Source organism: Castor canadensis, chromosome 15, assembly GCF_047511655.1.
Source record: "Castor canadensis chromosome 15, mCasCan1.hap1v2, whole genome shotgun sequence".
Lineage (NCBI taxonomy): Eukaryota > Metazoa > Chordata > Mammalia > Rodentia > Castoridae > Castor > Castor canadensis.
Genome location: NC_133400.1, coordinates 22,838,888 through 22,845,785, shown reverse-complemented (window position 1 = coordinate 22,845,785; position 6,898 = coordinate 22,838,888). Strand labels below are relative to the sequence as shown.

The 6,898-nt window shown below is 32.9% G+C and overlaps 1 pseudogene; it reads right to left on the bottom strand.

Moving 5' to 3' along the window:
• Positions 1 to 5,683: 5,683 nt before the first annotated feature.
• Positions 5,684 to 6,133, bottom strand: LOC109679964 (nuclear cap-binding protein subunit 2-like; annotated as a pseudogene).
• Positions 6,134 to 6,898: the final 765 nt, after the last annotated feature.

Genomic DNA, 6,898 nt, shown 5'->3' with positions numbered 1-6,898 from the left:
TAACTCACCTATGAGTAAAAATTCTGCTTAGAACCACTTTAAAACCTTAAAAAGACCTGTGATTCAGTTATTATTTCATTCCATAGTATGGACCTAGAAGTTCTGCATGTTTAGTGAGATTTAGAGATCGATCAGAGATGACCCTAAGTGACATCTATTGTTTTGGAAGGCAGATCATCTTTTATGTTTGTTTTTTAAAGAACACAGATATACAAATCTTAGTTTGTACAAAGAGCCTTATATTAGCATAATCTTACCCACAGTGCCATCCATAGTACCTCAGATATTCTTGAATAACTGAAAGAAAGGGATTAATAAATTAGTGTGCTATTTCCCAATAACACTTGCCTCATGAGTTTCAAGTGTACAAATTTTTTCCAGAATATACTAAATCTGAAGGTAGGAAGAGATTATTTCTGGCATTTCATCATCATTTATATTAACATAACTTTATCTGTCCCTGAGCCAACTTGAGTTTACAAGGCAAAGGCAAGTAATAAAATCAGATTTCTACTAGAGTGAGGCTGTTTCCCTAATTGCAAATGTAAATGTTGCCAGGTGTTCAGCTCCCTTGTTCTAATAAATAAATAATTAGAAAACATGATTAATATGAATCCTTGTTGCTTGGCTGTGCAGAGTGTTCTTGGAAAGCAACGTGGGGAATTGGAGGGCAGAAAGTGTGCTTAATGGATGCTTATGATCCTCATAAAAAGAGCATCACATGACTAGGCAGAGCATGAGCACTCCATTTGGTGCTGTAACAGACTTGTGGACATGATAGAAGTAAGCATAGGTCCTTTTGGCTGCTGGATGTAGGAGTTACAAGAAGCATCAACTGAAATGAGTATACTTTGATTCAGCCATGGCCTGAGTATGACCAGATCTTGTACTCAAGCTTGTCATTTCCAAGATAAGTGGACTTTGGTAAGTTAACTAACATCCATCTTCCATTTCATCAGTATTCTATTCATTATTATAACACTTACATCAAATGTAAACGTTGAATAGATTTGTGAATATGCAAATGAAAAGAACTGAAGTCCCTCTCCAAATGATAGTCATTTGGCATTATTTTCTTTATCTGCAAAATGGCAGTCATATTCAGAAAAGAATACATATTATATTCCAATCTTGGAAAAATACTATATTCATCAGTACATTAAAATCTCTTTAAAATTCCTGAAAAAATTAAGCACACAAAATTTTAATGCAGTAATTCACATGTTCAGCTATAAGAATTTATGCATTCAGTTTTGTAAATGCATTTTGGGAAGTATAGTCCTATCTTAAGGAAAGTTAATTAAGATGTTAAGATGAATAACTAAGACACTACCCTTAAAAAAGCAGCAATAATATTAAGAACATAATACGCTAGTTCCTTCTGTCAGTCCAGAAGTGTGGGGAAATATCAATATCATTAAAGAATTTTAAAAAATCGATATATAGATTTCTGGAAGCTGACATTGGAATTGGTAAAATTTTGCATTCCGAATTCTCTGTTCAGGTCCTCTGGTTTGCGTGATTGTGACCTTTCACGGAACAAGGGATAGTTTCAAAATGAGATCCAAACTATGAGGGATTTTATCCATTAAACAATTGGAAATTTGTTTTTAAAAATTAGCAAATAATTCTTCCCAACCCTTATAACATTGAAGCTCCTTCCATAAAAAGTTGGAATGTATTTCTGTAGCTTGCATTTGTTGTTTGCCAGTGACTTCAACTGGCCAGTGAAATATTTGCAAATCGTTTGCCAGTAAACACTTGCAAATCTTTGGCCATTGGAACTTCTTCCATCATGCTTTTGTGTGGCTGTCTCTGGCCACCACCTGAAATAGCACAGGGTGACTTTGTAGAAAATGAATAATCATATGATGCAGTCCTCAACTGTACCAATCATCCTGGAAGTTGCAGATGAAGTACAGGATAGATAAGAAAGTCTAATCCCAAAAGAGCTAATCCAAGATCCAAATCACCAAGCTACACAGAGAGTCATGGCAAATAATAAGAGGTTATTGTATTACATGATTAAGATTGGTGATATTTAAAAAAAACAAATGTCACACCTTTTATTTTGAAAATAAATTTAATGTGAACAATTAGTTGAGTATGGACATAGGCAAACCCCTGTGACATCTTCAGCATACTCAGAACAACAGACATATCTAGTAGTTCTCAAAGTTTCCTTATGCTATCCCAAATCTTTCTGTGATCAGAGATCACTTACATGAGATCAATACTTTTATTAACTGTGTAAGTGCAGAAATACATATTTTACAATGTAGGGAATACATTGTAATCCAAGTTGTAGAAGTTATTCATTTACCATAACTAAAAATTTATGTTCAGTGAAGAACTCTCGATTGATTCCATCTCCCAGCTGCTGGCACTCACTATTTTACTGTATGTTTGATACTTTTAAAATTTTTGCTATTTTAGGATTACCTTACATTATTTAGAAATTAACCTCTTACAAGATTATATGGTTTACAAATATTTTCTATTCCATATGTTGCATTTTCATTTAGTTAATTGTTTCTTTGGTGTATAAACTATTTAGGTTGACACAGTCTTACTAGTCTGTTTTTGTCTATGTTTTGGTGTCATATACAAAAAATCACTGCCATTATGCTTTTTATACACTAACAATAGCCATTTAAAAAGGGAACTAAGAAAGCAATTCCATCTACAGTAGCATCAAAAGAATAAAAGAATAAGAACAAACTTTACCATGGAATAAAAAGTCTTGAACACTGAAAACTACAAATCAGTGATGAGAGAAGTTACAAATAATTGTAAAGATAACGTGTTAATGAGTTGAAAACCTGAGCATTGTTAAGTAGTCTATATCAGCCAAGGCAATCTAAAGATTGTGTTACTTCTTCCAAAATACCAATTGCATTGATTTCACAAAAACTGAGTAAAAATTATAAAATTCATACGATATCACAAAAGATAGAATGACTACAACAATCTCAACAAAGAACAAAGCTAGAGGCATAGTACTGCTGGATCTCAAAATATATTGCAAAGTAATTAAATAGTATGGTACTGGTTTAATAGACCAGTGGAACAAAATAGAAAGCTCAGAAATAAACCTACATATATGAAGTTAATAGCTCTGTTGACAAGGATGTCAAGAACATGAAATGTAGAAAGAATAATCTTTTCAACAAATGGGAAAATTATTCACATAAAAAAATGAAATTAGATGTCTACTTTACAGCATACACAAGCATCAACTCACAATGAATAAAAGAATAAAATGAAATGAAATTATAAATCCCAAAGAAGAAAACAAAGCATGAATTTTAAGAGATGTTGATTTATAGCCTCGAACTTTTCCATAATGAAACAGGGAAAGACTTTACAATCTAACCATTGCATATTCAACATTCTCACCATATTTTTCTTATTAGTTTTGTTTTCATGTCAAGAGTGTTTAAGAATAATAGCTTAATTGGTATACTATCATGAGACCTAGTTCTTAAACTGATACATAGTCTGTGTTAGTTTCTTCCTGTGAGTACAAACACTGTCACTTTCACTGTAATACATACCAGTAAGTTTTTGTCATCATTTCTGTTTTCTGTTTACTTATTTTTCTGTTTCCTCTAAATCAGAAGAGAAAGGGTAACTATGAATATAAACATTAGGGAGGAATCAAGATTTATGGGTGGCGAGATTATTTAGGATTTAAATTTCAAAAGAAAACGTAATTGATCAATATAGATGTTGTGGTTACATGTTTAGCTCTTGAATATCTTTTATGATGCTCTGGGTTCAATCTCAGCACTAAAAATACGTATGTAACATATTTTATATTATATTAATATATAACAATATGATATAATAATAATATGGTATCAACATATTACATCATATGTAAATATGTGTTTTCCATTGAACATAGTTTACTTATATATAAATTTTATGAATCTCCAGACAGAAGAGTTGTTGAGGAATCAAATTTTTAAAACATGCTTGATTGGAGGCCAAATTCTGCATTTTGCAGAACACTGAAAATTTGGAGTATATATAGGATCTGAGTAGAAATAGTCTCACAGTTACCAGCTAATACAGTTCCTTAAATATTGCTTAGGTTACCCAGTAATAATTATTAGGGTTTTTTTTTTTCATTTCTTTGCATTCAATCCAGTTTTAAAACTTATTTTGAATAATGTACATAGACTCATATATTAATTAGAAATGTTTTGGTCATCTTCAGATATTCAGGACTTGTTAAAGGTATCTCTCTGGTGCTAGTTTAGTTTGTCAACTGAGAACTTTCCTTTAAATGTGTTAAGGTGTGTTTTAGGGTTCTGATGTGGTCTGTCTTGTTGAATGTTCTATGTGATACAATTTCACTTTTCCTTGGTACATTTAAACCACTCACTTTTAAAGTAACATTGGTGTTGTCAAATTTATATTTACTATGTGTGTATAAACATTTATTTTGCCATACTAGTTCTTAATACATTTCCTTCTCTGGTTGTCAATAGGCTTTTTATATGATTTATTTTTCTTCCCCTGTAGCATGTAAATTACAAGACTTTTCCCCCTGAAGCAATGAGATAACCATTTTATCACTGCATTCAACTTTTCTTGTTCTGACACTATGAACCAAGCATCCTTCTGGTGCAAGGCAGGTCTGTATAATTTTTATTTAGGTCTTATTCTAATGTTTGTGATGTACATTTTCAAATAATTTAAATTTACTTCAAGTATCACTTACTAAACAGCTCTGTTGTAACATAGGTGCCGTTTGATAGAGCACTCCATATCCTTCCCCACCAATGTTTAAGACACTGCTGTCAATTACAGAACTCATGAACATGTTGTCATAATCAAATACATTATTAGTTTAAGAATACACTTTTCCTTTAGTTCAATTAATAATCAGATAAAAGGTTTTATTTTACCTTTATTTAATCTTTATTCATTGATGTTTTTCCTTTCTTTTGTGTATTTGACTTTCTAAACTGTTTCATTTCCCTCCACGTGAGAAATTTCTTTTATCATTGTTTTTATTTTATTTATTTATTTGGCTGTTGTGGGGCTTGAATTGGGGTCTTGTGCTTGCTATGCAGGCATTCTACAACCTGAGCCACTCCACTAGCACTCTTTTACCATGGTTTTTAAGGAATATCTTCTGGTGATGAATTCCCCATTATTTTATTTTTCTGGAAAAAAGTCTTTGATTATTTTCTACATGTGAAGAATACTGTCACTAGATATAAATTTTTTGGTAGTCTGTTTTGCTTTTTCTACACTTTTGTTACTTTATTCTTTTTCTGCTCACCTCACCTAGGTTTTAATAAGAACATCCCATGAAGATAATGAACCTATTTTAACTAAAGTATGGTAAAACAATTTTTCTCATTTTTCTTGTCTACCTAAAAAGTGTGGTACTTTGGGCTGACAGATTAACATTATATATCAAGTCTGTTGTTCAGGAACACAATTTTTATCTGGTAAAAGAAAATCATTCTGGTAACTTGATGTATAGCCAAGATTCTAAGACCGGAATTAAATGCATTTTTTGGATTCTGTCCTCTTTACTATTTTAGAGGAAAAAAAAGGGGGTTTCTAGCTCAGTAGAGGCATTAATCCGACCTTGGGTAATATTCTTCAACAAATTCAACAGTACGAAGGAGTGAGTTGTGACCAGATAAGCTCTCACCACTTACTGGTTTTGTGCCAGTTTTCCACAGCTGCCTCTCCCAAGATCATAGTCCTGCTCATACTCATCTTCAGCCTGGCCTCCAGATCGCCCACATGCCATCCCTCCTTAAAGCCCGCATCCCATTCTGTGCGAATGACCCGGTCATCGAGACCAGTTCCATTTATGTGCTGCATGGCGTTTTTCTTCATCTGCTCTTGAATTGTATTCCATGAAACATAATCCACTTTATCCAGACCCATAATGATCTTTTTTTATGTCACCACTTTTGCTGAAGAGTTCATAAATTTGTTCTTCAGTTGTGTAAAAGGAAAGATTTCCAACATACAATGTACAGCTTTTCTTCAGTAATTTTTCTTGTTCATCATTGTCACTCCAGAAGTGCTGATCACCGTACTGGCTCAGCTCCACTTAGAAGTGGCTGCCCAGCGCCTTTAGGGGGCCACCAGACATAGTGCAGAGAAGTTGACCAGAATGCTTGTTTTGGTTGAATGTGTATAGACACATTTTTCTGACATCATTCAATACTTCATTTTACGTTGTTTTTTGGATTTTTGCAATTTCTGTTATGACCATGTTATACTATTTCAAGTTCTCCTATACTGCTTGAATATTCCTTTATCTATTTCTTCATGGTTTGTCCTCTTTATTGTTCACTTTGGAAAATTTGTATTGACATTTCTTCAAGCTTACTGATTCTTTTATCTGTGTCGAGCTCATCAAATTCATTCATCAATTCTGTTACAGTGTTTTTAGTTTCTTGCACTTCCTTTGGATTCTTAAATCTTCCTAGCAGCATTCACATGGTCCATCTGCTTTGTGATAATATTTAACCTATTATCCACAGACTAATTATTCCAACATCTGTGTCATTTCTAAATCTGTTTCTGATATTTACTTTTTCTCTTTACCCTGTTTTTTTTTCTCATCTTTTCATTTTGCCTTAACTTTTATATTGAAAACTAGACATGATGTATGGAGTAGCAAGAACGGAGATGAAAGCCTTTGCACACTAGGTCAGTCTGATTGTAACTGGCCTGTGTTTAGTGTTTGTTCCAGGGGTAAGTCAAATTGCTTCAACTTTCTCTGTGTCATTAGCTTTGCCTCTGTCATTACCAGAGTTGGAGTTTCAAAGCTTCTTCAAATTTAATCCATTCTTATTATTTTGGAACCCTGATGATGTTAAGTACTAAGATGAAGAAAATTGAGTTAATTAGT